This window comes from Taudactylus pleione, unplaced genomic scaffold (genome assembly GCF_031769625.1).
Source record: "Taudactylus pleione unplaced genomic scaffold, aTauple2 ptg000556l, whole genome shotgun sequence".
NCBI classification, from domain to species: Eukaryota; Metazoa; Chordata; class Amphibia; order Anura; family Myobatrachidae; genus Taudactylus; species Taudactylus pleione.
Window position 1 is genome coordinate 893971 of NW_028284958.1, and position 15260 is coordinate 909230.

Sequence of the window (15260 nt, forward strand, 5' to 3'; positions counted from 1 at the left end):
TGTACATCTTCTTCTTCACACAATATAAATTTGTCCCCGCTGGAATCCACCATAGGCGCCTCTGTAATTTTTAGATGTAATTGTTGGTAGAGGTCTTCCTCGTGGAATTTGTAATTCATTTTAATGAACATAATCTTTTCCACATTTTGAGGAAGTATCCTCTTATGCCTATCACTGACAAGGTTGCCAGCTGCTCTGAAAACTCTTTCAGAGTACACACTGGAGGGTGGGCAACTTAAGCCAGTTTGTGTATGGGACTCCAAATTGCCTCTTTTTCCTGCCAGTACTGAAAGGGACTATCTGACATGCCTAATAGGATGTTATCTCTGAAATAGTCCTCCACCATTCTGTGAATGGAGACCGTATCACACATATTCATGGTAGAAGACATGTCACTAGTAGGCAGTTCTCTCAGGCCCGACCAGATATAATTTTTTGGTGAACGATCTGCATGACCAGCAGGTATGCTGTGAAGAAAATTTAGTTTTTTCCTGGCAGCTGCAGAAACTGAAGGAGGAGATGATGGCGTTTCACATGTGGCTGCAGCTACCAATTTTTTTTACCAACATCTCTTGCACAGTTTTAGATTTCGGTCTGTTAGAAAAAAACTCACAAGGTAGGACTTAAACCTAGGATCCAGAATGGTCGCCAAAATATATGTTTCAGATTTCAATAGATTGGTGACTCGTGGATCCTGGTTAAGTGAATTGAGTGCTTGATCCACCAGTCTGACATACTTTGCGCAATCGCTCCGTTTCACCTCCTCCTTCATTTTCTCCAGCTGTTTTTGCAAAAGTCTGATGAGGGGAATGACCTGACTCAAGCTGGCAGTGTCTGAACTAACCTCACGTGTGGCAAGTTCAAAGGGTTTGAGAACCTTGCACAACATGGAAATTATTCTCCAATGCGTTTGAGTAAGGTGCATTCCCCCTCCACGGCCTATGTCATAGTCCATTGTATAAGCCTGGATGGCCTTTTGCTGTTCCTCCATCCTCTGAAGCATATAGAGGGTAGAATTCCACCGAGTTACTACCTCTTGCTTCAGCTGATGACAGGGCAAATTTAACAGTACCTGCTGGTCATGCAATCTTTGACAAGCGGTCGCCAAATGTCTAAAATGCCTGGATATTTTGCGGGCCACCGAGAGCATCTCCTGCATGATTGTGTCAGATTTTAAAAAAACGTTGCACCACCAAATTAATTCTGTGAGCAAAACATGGGACGTGTTCGAATAGACCCAAATGTAATGCTCTTACAATATTGCTGGCATTGTCCGAAATCACAAATCCGTAGGAGAGTCCAAGTGAGGTAAGCCATTTAGCAATGATTTCCATTAGTTTTTCTAAGAGGTTCTCAGTGGTATGGCTCTTAGTGAAACCAGTGATGCACAGAGTAGCCTGCCTCTGTACCAGCTGTCTTTTGGTAGATGTTGCTGTTGCTATTGTTGGCAATACACCTACCCAGAGGACTGTCACAGTCATGTAATCCTTAGTTTGCCCTGTCCCAATTGTCCACATATCAGTGGTAAAGTGGACAGTGGGTACAACGGCATTTCTGAGGACATTAGTAAGCTTTTTTTTATGTCCTTGTACAGACTTGGAATTGTTGTTCTAGCAAAGTGGAATCTAGAAGGGATCTGGTAGCGAGGACACAGGACCATAATTAACTGTTGAAAACCCACTGCAGTAATGGCGGATAGTGGACACATCTAATACCAGCATAGTTGTTATGGCGTCAGTAATCCGCTGTGTATCTGGGTGGTTGCTGTCAAACTTGTTTGTATTTGGAGGATACGCTACAAGTAGTCTTCCTCATGGTCCCCTTCTGGGATGAAGATCCAGTCACAGCAACAGCAACAGCAGCAGCAACAGCCGTAGTCAACAAGGATCCTGAGGAATCACGGATAGGAGAGGAGTCAATCATTCTTTGAATACCAACATTGGATGCAGCAGGACTACTCCTGATGATGAATGAGAATGTTGATGATGCAGGTGTTGGTGTTGGAGATCGAAGGTGCTTGGATCTCACAGAGAGCGAGCAGGTAGGTGATACAGGACTTGTTACTTTTTGAGTTTGGGAACTTGGCGCCAAACACTTTGATATTTGATGAATGCGCTCCAAGTGACATAACAAGGAGGAGGTTCCTAGGTGATTTAGGTCCCTCCCTCTACTCACTCTTGCATGGCAATGGTCACATATGGCTTGACAACTGTTGTCCGGATCGGGAGCACCGATTGATCACAACTGGAGTCGGGCAGCAGTAGTTCCACACGTGAGAAGTAGATTTTTTTGTCTTTTGTCCCAGCATGAAAACAATGGGCTTTGGCTTTTTCAATCCATGGGCAACAACTGTTGCCTTACTTACACAAAGGACATCCTCGGCATCAACATCCTCATCACCAACATCTTCATCATCAACATCCTCATCATACTTAACGCCTTCAACTACCAAAATTTCCTCCACCGCCATGTGCAATTCCACAGAAGCATCCTCAATGACTACTTCTGCAAGATGTTGACTTTCCCCACATTTACAGAGGGGACACAAATGTTGGAACTTGGAGGATCCTCCAGTACACACTTGTGTTGCTGGCTGGATCTTGTGTGGTTAAGCCTAACACGCGCACACACACACACACAGACAGTGAAAGATCAAAAAAAAGACAATTGATTTTTATTTTTTTTCACCTACAGAACTTGAGCCCAAAGCACCTATTGATCATGACTGGAGTCGAGGAGCACTAGGTTGCAACTTGCATTTCTGGCTGGATCTTGTGCGGTTAAGCCTAATACGTACGCACACACACAGACAGTAAAAGATCAAAATAAAGATTATTGATTTTTATTTTTTTTCACCTCCAGAACTTGAGCCCAGAGCACTGATTGATCATGACTGGAGTGGACAGCACTAGGTTGCAACTGGCGTTGCTGGCTGGATCTTGTGCGGTTAAGCCTAACACGCACGCACACACAGTAAAAGATAAAAAAAAAAGACAATTGATTTTTATTTTTTTTCAGTTCCAGAAGTTGATCCCAGAGCACCGATTGATCACGACTGGAGTCCGGCAGCACTAGATTGCAACTTGCGTTGCTGGCTCGATCTTGTGCGGTTAAGCCTAACACGCACGCACACACAGACAGTAAAAGATTAAAAAAAAGACAATTGATTTTTATTTTTTTTCAGCTCCAGTACTTGAGCCCAGAGCACCGAATGATCACGACTGGAGTCGGGCAGCACTAGGTTGCAAATTGCGTTGCTGGCTGGATCTTGTGCGGTTAAAGGTGCCTATCCATTAGCAGATAAATTGAACAACTGAACGATATATCGTTCAGTCATTCAATTTATCTGCTATGGATAGGCCCTGAACAATGACAGATGCGCACTCCCACAGCCGATAAATTGAATCAATAATCTCTCCAACATGCTGGTCAATTATCGCATATCGGTGCAAGATATTAGAAATATCTGGCAGTTTTATATGCGGTAAACGATGAACGATGAAAGATATTAGCAGCAGCTACAGAGCACTGCAAAGAAAAAAAATTCACTCCCTGAATGATGTCATGCGATACCGTTCATCGTTCGTCTTTTGCCAAAATCTGTCATGTACATGACAGATATCTTTCAGCACAGCCACTGGAATTTTCAATAAATATATTTTGTCATTCATCTTTCAGAAAAACATCTGCTAATGGAAAGGCCCCTTAAGCCTAACACGCATGCACACACAGACAGTAAAAGATAAAAAAAAAGGCAATTGATTTTAATTTTTTTCAGCTCCAGAACTTGAGCCCAGAGCACCGATTGATCATGACTGGAGTCAGGCAGCACTACGTTGCAACTTACGTTGCTGGCTGGATCTTGTGCGGTTAAGCCTAACACAAGATCCAGCCAGACAGTAAAAGATTAAAAAAAGACATTTGATTTTTATTTTTATTCAGCTCCAGAACTTGAGCCCAGAGCACCGATTGATCACAGCTGGAGTCGGGCAGCACTAGGCTGCAACTTGCGTTGCTAGCTGGATCTGGGGCGGTTAAGCGTAACACGCATGCACACAGACAGTAAAAGGTTAAAAAAAAGACAATTGATTTTTATTTTTTTCAGCTCCAGAACTTGAGCCCAGAGCACGATTGATCATGACTGGAGTCAGGCAGCACTAGGTTGAAACTTGCTTTGCTGGCTGGATCTTGTGCAATTAAGCCTAACATGCACGAACACACACAGACAGTGAGAGAGCAAAAAAAGACAATTTAATTTTATTTTTTTTCACCTCCAGAACTTGAGCCCAGAGCACCGATTGATCATGACTGGAGTCGGGCAGCACTAGGTTGCCACTTGCGTTGCTGGCTGGATCTTGTGCAGTTAAGCTTAACACGCACGCACACACAGATAGTAAAAGATACAAAGAAAAGACAATTGATTTAAATTTTTTTCAGCTCCAGAACTTGAGCCCAGAGCACCAGTTGATCATGACTGGAGTCAGGGAGCACTAGGTTGCAACTTGCGTTGCTGGTTGGATCTTGTGCGGTTAAGCCTAACACGCACGCACACACACAGACAGTAAAAGATAAAAAAAAAAGACAATTGATTTAAATTTTTTTATTCAGCTCCAGAACTTGAGCCCAGGGCACCAGTTGATCATGACTGGAGTCAGGCAGCACTAGGTTGCAACTTGCGTTGCTGGCTGGATCTTGTGCAGTTAAGCCTAAAATGCACACACACAATAAAAGATTAAAAAAAAAAGACAATTGATTTTTATTTTTTTTCCGCTCCAGAACTTGAGCCCAGAGCATGATTGATCATGACTGGTGTCAGGCAGCACTAGGTTGCAACTTGCGTTGCTGGCTGGATCTTGTGCGGTTAAGCCTAACACACACAAACACACACAGACAGTAAAAGATAAAAAAAAAAGACAATTGATTTGAATTTTTTTTTCAGCTCCAGAACTTGAGAACAGAGCACCAATTGATCATGACTGGAGTCAGGGAGCACAAGGTTGCAACTTACGTTGCTGGTTGGATCTTGTGCAGTTAAGCCTAACACGCACGCGCACAGACAGACAGTAAAAGATTAAAAAAAAAGACAATTGATTTTAATTTTTTTATTCAGCTCCAGAACTTGAGCCCAGGGCACCAGTTGATCATGACTGGAGTCAGGCAGCACTAGGTTGCAACTTACATTGCTGGCTGGATCTTGTGCGGTTAAGCCTAACAGAAGATCCAGCCAGACAGTAAAAGATTAAATAAAGACAATTGATTTCTATTTTTATTCAGCTCCAGAACTTGAGCCCAGAGCACCGATTGATCACACCTGGAGTCAGGCAGCACTAGGTTGAATCTTGCTTTGCTGGCTGGATCTTGTGCAATTAAGCCTAACATGCACGCACACACACAGACAGTAAAAGATAAAAAAAACACAATTGATTTTTATATTTATTCAGCTCCAGAACTTGAGCCCAGAGCACTGATTGATCACAACTGGAGTCGGACAGCACTAGGCTGCAACTTGCGTTGCTAGCTGGATCTTGGGCGGTTAAGCCTAACACGCATGCACACACACAGACAGTAAAAGATGAAAAAAAAGACAATTGATTTTTATTTTTTTCAGCTCCAGAACTTGAGCCCAGAGCACGATTGATCACGACTGGAGTCAGGCAGCACTACGTTGCAACTTGCGTTGCTGGCTGGATCTTGTGTGGTTAAGCCTAACACGCACGCACACACACAGACAGACAGTAAAAGATCAGAAAAATGACAATTGATTTTAAGTTTTTTCAGCTCCAGAACTTGAGCCCAGAGCACCGATTGATCATGACTGGAGTCGGGCAGCACTAGGTTGCAACTTGCGTTGCTGGCTGGATCTTTTGCGGTCAAGCCGAACATGCACGCACACACAGACAGTAAAAGATAAAAAAAAAGACAATTGATATTTATTTTTTTTCAGCTCCAGTACTTGAGCCCAGAGCACCGAATGATCACGACTGGAGTTGGGCAGCACTAGGTTGTAAATTGCGTTGCTGGCTGGATCTTGTGCGGTTAAAGGTGCCTATCCATTAGCAGATAAATTGAACAACTGAACGATATATCGTTCAGTCATTCAATTTATCTGCTATGGATAGGCCCTGAACAATGACAGATGCGCACTCCCACTGCCGATAAATTGAATCAATCATCTCTCCAACATGCTGGTCAATTATCGCATATCGGTGCAAGATATTAGAAATATATGGCAGTTTTATATGCGGTAAATGATGAATGATGAAAGATATTAGCAGCAGCTACAGAGCACTGCAGAGAAAAAAAATTCACTCCCTGAATGATGTCATGCGATACCGTTCATCGTTCATCTTTTGCCAAAATCTGTCATGTACATGACAGATATCTTTCAGCACAGCCACTGGAATTTTCAATAAATATATTTTGTCATTCATCTTTCAGAAAAACATCTGCTAATGGAAAGGCCCCTTAAGCCTAACACGCATGCACACACAGACAGTAAAAGATAAAAAAAAGGGCAATTGATTTTAATTTTTTTCAGCTCCAGAACTTGAGCCCAGAGCACCGATTGATCATGACCTGAGTCAGGCAGCACTACGTTGCAACTTAAGTTGCTGGCTGGATCTTGTGCGGTTAAGCCTAACACAAGATCCAGCCAGACAGTAAAAGATTAAAAAAAGACAATTGATTTTTATTTTTATTCAGCTCCAGAACTTGAGCCCAGAGCACCGATTGATCACACCTGGAGTCGGGCAGCACTAGGCTGCAACTTGCGTTGCTAGCTGGATCTGGGGCGGTTATGCCTAACACGCATGCACACACACAGACAGTAAAAGATTAAAAAAAAGACAATTGATTTTTATTTTTTTCAGCTCCAGAACTTGAGCCCAGAGCATGATTAATCAAGACTGGAGTCAGGCAGCACTAGGTTGAAACTTGCTTTGCTAGCTGGATCTTGTGCAATTAAGCCTAACATGCACGCACACACACAGACAGTGAGAGAGCAAAAAAAGACAATTGAATTTTATTTTTTTTCACCTCCAGAACTTGAGCCCAGAGCATGATTGATCACGACTGGAGTCAGGCAGCACTACGTTGCAACTTGCGTTGCTGGCTGGATCTTGTGTGGTTAAGCCTAACACGCACGCACACACACAGACAGACAGTAAAAGATCAGAAAAAAGACAATTGATTTTAATTTTTTTCAGCTCCAGAACTTGAGCCCAGAGCACCGATTGATCATGACTGGAGTCGGGCAGCACTAGGTTGCAACTTGCGTTGTTGGCTGGATCTTTTGCTGTCAAGCCTAACACGCACACACACACATAGACAGTAAAAGATTTAAAAAAAGACAATTGATTTTAATTTTTTTTCATCTCCTGAACTTGAGCCCAGAGCACCAATTTATCATGACTGGAGTCGGGCAGCACTAGGTTGCAACTTGCGTTACTGGCTGGATCTTGTGTGGTTAAGCATAACACGCTCGCACACACACAGACAGACAGTAAAAGATCAGAAAAAAGACAATTGATTTTAATTTTTTTCAGCTCCAGAACTTGAGCCCAGAGCACCGATTGATCATGACTGGAGTCGGGCAGCACTAGGTTGCAACTTACGTTACTGGCTGGATCTTGTGTGGTTAAGCATAACACGCTCGCACACACACAGACAGTGAGAGGTGAGAGAGCAAAAAAAGACAATTGAATTTTATTTTGTTTCACCTCCAGAACTTGAGCCCAGAGCACCGATTGATCATGACTGGAGTCGGGCAGCACTAGGTTGCAACTTGCGTTGCTGGCTGTATCTTGTGCAGTTAAGCTTAACACGCATGCACACACAAAGACAGTAGAAGATCAAAAAAAAGACAATTGATGCTTATTTTTTTTCAGCTCCAGAACTTGAGCCCAGAGCACCAATTGATCATGACTGGAGTCAGGCAGCACTAGGTTGCAAATTGAATTGCTGGCTGGATCTTGTGTGGTTAAGCCTAACACGCACACACACACAGACAATAAAAGATTAAAAAAAGACAATTGATTTTAATTTTTTTTCAGCTCCAGAACTTGAGCCCAGAGCACCAATTGATCATGGCTGGAATCAGGCAGCACTAGGTTGCAACTTGCGTTGCTGGCTGGATCTTGTGCGGTTAAGCCTAATACGCACGCACAGACCGATAGTAAAAGATACAAAGAAAAGACAATTGAATTAAATTTTTTTCAGCTCCAGAACTTGAACCCAGAGCACCAGTTGATCATGACTGGAGTCAGGGAGCACTAGGTTGCAACTTTCGTTGCTGGTTGGATCTTGTGCGGTTAAGCCTAACACGCTCGCACACACACAGACAGTAAAAGATTTAAAAAAAAGACAATTGATTTAAATTTTTTTTATTCAGCTCCAGAACTTGAGCCCAGGACACCAGTTGATCATGACTGGAGTCAGGCAGCACTAGGTTGCAACTTGCGTTGCTGGCTGGATCTTGTGCAGTTAAGCCTAAAATGCACACACACAATAAAAGATAAAAAAAAAAAAAGACAATTGATTTTTATTTTTTTTCCGCTCCAGAACTTGAGCCCAGAGCACGATTGATCATGACTGGTGTCAGGCAGCACTAGGTTGCAACTTGCGTTGCTGACTGGATCTTGTGCGGTTAAGCCTAACACACACAAACACACACAGACAGTAAAAGATAAAAAAAAAAGATAATTGATTTGAATTTTTTTTCAGCTCCAGAACTTGAGAACAGAGCACCAATTGATCATGACTGGAGTCAGGGAGCACTAGGTTGCAACTTGCGTTACTGGCTGGATCTTGTGTGGTTAAGCCTAACACGCTCGCACACACACAGACAGTGAGAGAGCAAAAGTAGACAATTGAATTTTATTTTTTTTCACCTCCAGAACTTGAGCCCAGAGCACCGATTGATCATGACTGGAGTCGGGCAGCACTAGGTTGCAACTTGCATTGCTGGCTGTATCTTGTGCAGTTAAGCTTAACACGCACGCACACACAAAGACAGTAGAAGATCAAAAAAAAGACAATTGATGCTTATTTTTTTTCAGCTCCAGAACTTGAGCCCAGAGCACCAATTGATCATGACTGGAGTCAGGCAGCACTAGGTTGCAAATTGCATTGCTGGCTGGATCTTGTGTGGTTAAGCCTAACACGCACACACACACAGACAATAAAAGATTAAAAAAAGACAATTGATTTTAATTTTTTTTTCAGCTCCAGAACTTGAGCCCAGAGCACCAATTGATCATGGCTGGAATCAGGCAGCACTAGGTTGCAACTTGCGTTGCTGGCTGGATCTTGTGCGGTTAAGCCTAATACGCACGCACAGAAAGATAGTAAAAGATACAAAGAAAAGACAATTGATTTAAATTTTTTTCAGCTCCAGAACTTGAACCCAGAGCACCAGTTGATCATGACTGGAGTCAGGGAGCACTAGGTTGCAACTTTCGTTGCTGCTTGGATCTTGTGCGGTTAAGCCTAGCACGCTCGCACACACACAGACAGTAAAAGATTTAAAAAAAAGACAATTGATTTTAATTTTTTTTATTCAGCTCCAGAACTTGAGCCCAGGACACCAGTTGATCATGACTGGAGTCAGGCAGCACTAGGTTGCAACTTGCGTTGCTGGCTGGATCTTGTGCAGTTAAGCCTAAAATGCACACACACAATAAAAGATAAAAAAAAAAAAAGACAATTGATTTTTATTTTTTTTCCGCTCCAGAACTTGAGCCCAGAGCATGATTGATCATGACTGGTGTCAGGCAGCACTAGGTTGCAACTTGCGTTGCTGACTGGATCTTGTGCGATTAAGCCTAACACACACAAACACACACAGACAGTAAAAGATAAAAAAAAAGACAATTGATTTGAATTTTTTTTTCAGCTCCAGAACTTGAGAGCAGAGCACCAATTGATCATGACTGGAGTCAGGGAGCACTAGGTTGCAACTTGCGTTACTGGCTGGATCTTGTGTGGTTAAGCCTAACACGCTCGCACACACACAGACAGTGAGAGAGCAAAAAAAGACAATTGAATTTTATTTTTTTTCACCTCCAGAACTTGAGCCCAGAGCACCGATTGATCATGACTGGAGTCGGGCAGCACTAGGTTGCAACTTGCGTTGCTGGCTGGATCTTGTGTGGTTAAGCCTAATACGCACGCACACACAAATAGTAAAAGATACAAAGAAAAGACAATTGATTTAATTTTTTTTCAGCTCCAGAACTTGAGCCCAGAGCACCAATTGATCATGACTGGAGTCAGGCAACACTAGGTTGCAAATTGCATTGCTGGCTGGATCTTGTGTGGTTAAGCCTAATACGCACGCACACACAAATAGTAAAAGATACAAAGAAAAGACAATTGATTTAATTTTTTTTCAGCTCCAGAACTTGAGCCCAGAGCACCAGTTGATCATGACTGGAGTCAGGCAGCACCAGGTTGCAACTTGTGTTGCTGGCTGGATCTTGTGCAGTTAAGCCTAAAATGCACACACACAATAAAAGATAAAAAAAAAAAGACAATTGAATTTTATTTTTTTTTTCAGCTCCAGAACTTGAGCCCAGAGCATGATTGATCATGACTGGTGTCAGGCAGCACTAGGTTGCAACTTGCGTTGCTGGCTGGATCTTTTGCGGTCAAGCCTAACATGCACGCACACACAGACAGTAAAAGATAAAAGAAAAAGACAATTGATTTGCATTTTTTTTTCAGCTCCAGAACTTGAGAACAGAGCACCAATTGATCATGACTGGAGTCAGGCAGCACTAGGTTGCAACTTGCATTGCTAGCTGGATCTTGTGCGGTTAAGCCTAACACGCACGCACGCACACACACAGTCAGTAAAAGATAAAAAAAAAGACAATTGATTTTAAAAAAAAATTTCAGCTCCAGAACTTGAGCCCAGAGCTCCAATTGATCATGACTGGAGTCAGGCAGCACTAGGTTGCAACTTGCGTTGCTGGCTGGATCTTGTGCGGTTAAGCCTAGCACGCACACACAAAAAAATATTACACAAAAAGACACTTTTATTGTTTTTTTTTTGACTATTTTTTTTTGTTTGAGTCCAGAACTTGGGTCTAGATGGACGTAGCAGAGCCCAGCAGATGTGTTCTGCACCAGCCCAAATGGACACAGCAGATAGTACAGCAGCACCACCAGCCCAGGGCACAGCAGACAGCACCAGCCCAGAATGTATCAGCAGTGCACCAGCCCAGGACACAACAGACAGCAGACAGCACAACACCAAACAACACCAGCAACTCTCCAAGCCCTACACTACCCACCCTCCCTGTTAAATATCCACAGCCAGAGTGAAATGGTGCCCGCCGTGCGGTCCCTATATACTACGTTGATCATAGAGACGTAAGCTTGCAATCCGTGAGATTTCCGACTCTATGGTTTTGCCTCGGTTTTGAGATCCCAGTCAGGCGGGAAACCCCGAGGCTGCTTGGATCCGACTCGGATCTGCTAAATTCGGGTGGGTTCAGATCTCTGAAATCCGAACCCGCTCATCTCTACTTATTACACTAAAGGGGAATTCAGTAAGTCCAGAACGCAGCCGGCAGGCTGTACTTATTGGAGATTTTTTTTTTGGAGTCAGACCAGAAAAGAAGTCCCCGATAACTAGCAAGTAATGAGTGAAGCAAGGCACTTAGGGCCTGATTCAGACCTGGATGAAACGCAATGCACTTTCGCGCCATCGAGGGCAGGGTATGCAAATTCCGTGTTCGCATGGCCAGGCTTAAGGACACCCTCTATGTCTTAGAGAGAGACGGCAGAGTGATCGTACACCGGTGTAATGACGCCCACTTTTCTTTCTTAGCACACATCATCTCCAGTGTATGATTATTCAGTAACATCGAGAGCCATCGGAGCTGCTCGCAGCCCTTGAGGTAGACCCTACCCCGCCGCAAGCACTGCGATTACTGCAGGCTGAAATACAACCAGGTGACGTGTACAATGATGCTTCCATGCTAATTATGCACGCCCATAGAACGCTGTTTTGATGCTCGTGCACGCGCACTGCGACGCATACGCATGCAGAGACGGGCGATTATTGGCTATAGCGTACGATCGTGGCTTAGCGACCGGGTGTGAATCAGGCCCTTAATGCATAGATCCGTGAACTTATCACGGATTCTATGTGCTAACACCCGTTAACACATGTTAGCGCCCATTAACACGTTGATTTAATGGGCGTTAACAAACTGCTCAAGTGAAAAAGGGACTCTAATAGCCCCAGGCGTTAAAGCCAGAGGCTATCACCCTTTTCCACTAATATTATGCTAACACTTAACAAATAAATCTTTAATATTAACACTCTTCTGTTCTCTGATGTTTGTATACTCAGGATCACAATAAGCTCTATCTCATAATAGACATTAGGAGCCTGATTCAGAGATGGACGGTAATGCAATCACAGCTGTGACAATAAGCTAAAGGGAGCAAAGATCTGAGCATAGAGACATCCACTGCTGCCTTCTCATCTGCGTTTGACATCGCTTACCTGCGTAAATATCAGTAATATCAACGCACATTGAGCAGCCATCTTGCCCTTGTGGCAGGGCTGACCAGCCGCAAACACTGCAGCTCCCCTCGCACGCTGAAAGCTCTAATGCTGCGTAGGCAATCGCAATAGCTGATTTATGCACGGCCAAAAAACGGCGTTCAAATGGTCAGACACTGCTGCATTTTTCTGACCACCCCCCGTTACCACCCCCAAACACTGACTACCTGTCACTCACTTTGCGAGTGGATCCTCGGTGCGAACGTAATCACAAAGTAATTGCGGTGCATGCGCATTGTGACTTATGCGCATGTGCACTGGCAGACAATCGCTGGATCTGTGTAAATATTTCCATTGCGTCCATCTCTGAATCAGGCCCTAAGGATACATATGTTAGGTCTACAGTCACTAAATTGACAGTGCCCAGATCATCACCAGAGTGCCGGCGCCAGTATGGGTATTATTTTCCACTTATTTTATTCAGAACTAGCTGATGTATCAGGTTTCACCCAGGTAGATCTTAGATATTTACTGCTTCCATTTCCATCTCACCACTAAGTAACACATTAATCCTTCACTTCCTTAGTAATGCATCACTATTTTAGTTAGACATTACCCTCCCTCCCTGAGTACTAACACATTCCTCTCCCATACCTCTGTAGTAACAAATTTCTCTCCCTCCTCCATGTTGTAACACATTCGACATTCATTCCCCTCCCTCACCTGTGTTGTAACACATTCGACATTCATTCCCCTCCCTCACCTGTGTTGTAACACATTCAACATTTCCCGTCCTCACCTGGATAGAAATACAATTCCTGTAGTAACACATTACCCTCACTCACATTTATAGTAACTTAATCCCCTCAATCACCTCTGAAGTAACACATTCCTCTCCCTCACCTCTGTAGTAACACATTACCTCTGCTCACCCCTATAGTAACACATTTATCTTCCTCACCTCTGTAGTAACACATTACCCCCACTAACCTCTGTAATAACACATTTTCCTCTCTCACCTCTGTAGTAACACATTCCATCCCTCACCCCTGTAATAACACATTCCCTTCCCTCACCTGTGTTGTAAAACATTCCCTTCCTTCACCCCACAGTAAAACATTTGACATTCTCCTCCATCACCTGTGAAATTCCCCTCCCTCACCTCTATAGTAACACATTCCCCTTCCTAATCTGTGTAGTAACACATTCCCTTCCCTCACCTCTATAGTAACACATTCCCCTTCCTAATCTGTGTAGTAACACATTTCCCTCCCTCACCTCTATAGTAACACATTCCCCTCTCACTGCTGTTGTAATAAATTTTACTCTCTCACCTCTGTAGTAACACATTCCCTTCTCTTACTATTCAAATAGGGGAGCCACACCAACTGCCAGTGATATTTGGCAGCATTTTAGGGTGGCAGTTGGTGTTTGAATATTCAACTGTGCTACAGCCACGATGAGACAGTCAGTCAGGACATTGCACAGGGGGAGGAAACATTTCAGCCCTTTTCACCCCCTTAGGAGTTGAATTTCAAAAATCCCTGCTTAGTTGGTACCTACGTCATGGAAGGAATATACTCACCGATTTTCATGTTTCTAGGTCTAGGGGTTTGGGCCGGGTGTTGATGAGTCAGTCAATGAGTCAGTCAGTCAGGACATTTGATTTTATATATACAGTATATCGAAATTAAAACTTGTTGGAAATGGCAGATACTTTCTTCACTTTTATACTTAAATTTGCAAATTTTCCAGTTCACTGTATGTTATCCGAAACCTGCTTAATATACAGTAAATCTGCCTGGAAAGGGTAGGGAAGACTAGGTCAGGTTACGGACAATGATAGGTCTAGGCAAACATGATGAATTTTGAATTCATTAGCACAAAACCATTTGAATAATTTCACAGAAATACAATCAGGGAAGTATCTTGTGAAAATGTATCCAGCAAAACGTGTTCCGGTTATTACAGGGAAACTATATATTGGACTCTACATGTGCTATTTTCTCAGGTAATATTATGTGTTTCTGTCATAAGAGTCTATGATGAAAGCTGGGAGAGACAATTAATGCCATCAAAAAAACAGTTTCTGAATGTAAAACCGACAATTGATGAATCGGTTTGTAGGTCTGAGAATGGATTAACTAGTATGACCACCAGATATCAGCTGAGCACGTTGATCCATATTATTAGCAGAATAGAATCTCTGCTGATCTATGAATGAGTATGGTGCATCTGTGTATATGAAAGATACTTTGTACAGTATTTTAATATACAGAATATTGCTAAATGGCATGCAAAATATCACCCAACTGATTTATTTATATGACGTAGGTGAGACCTTGAAGTCACATCTTTACAGTACCTGATACTTTTGGCAGGGAGTACCGGTGTGCAACATACATAAAAGTGATTGTGAAAGGACCTCTCAACTATATAGTACATACGACTTTCATGTAACTAATTCATTCTAAATGTATGTGGTGAACAGGCACTGCATGTAAGTTACCAATAACTTTGTTGTGATATTGCACACTCACATCCTACAGACCCCAGTACATTGGGGGGGGGGGGGGGGTGGCCTAATGTAAGGAAACATGACCATATCCCCTTAAAAATAAAAAATATAGAAAAAATAGTATATGCTGCACAACAAAGCCCGGGTAATTAATACCAGAGTCTCCCATTCCCTCTTGGCACTCCTGGGTGTAGGAGGTTACATCTATCACACATTTGGGTTGGG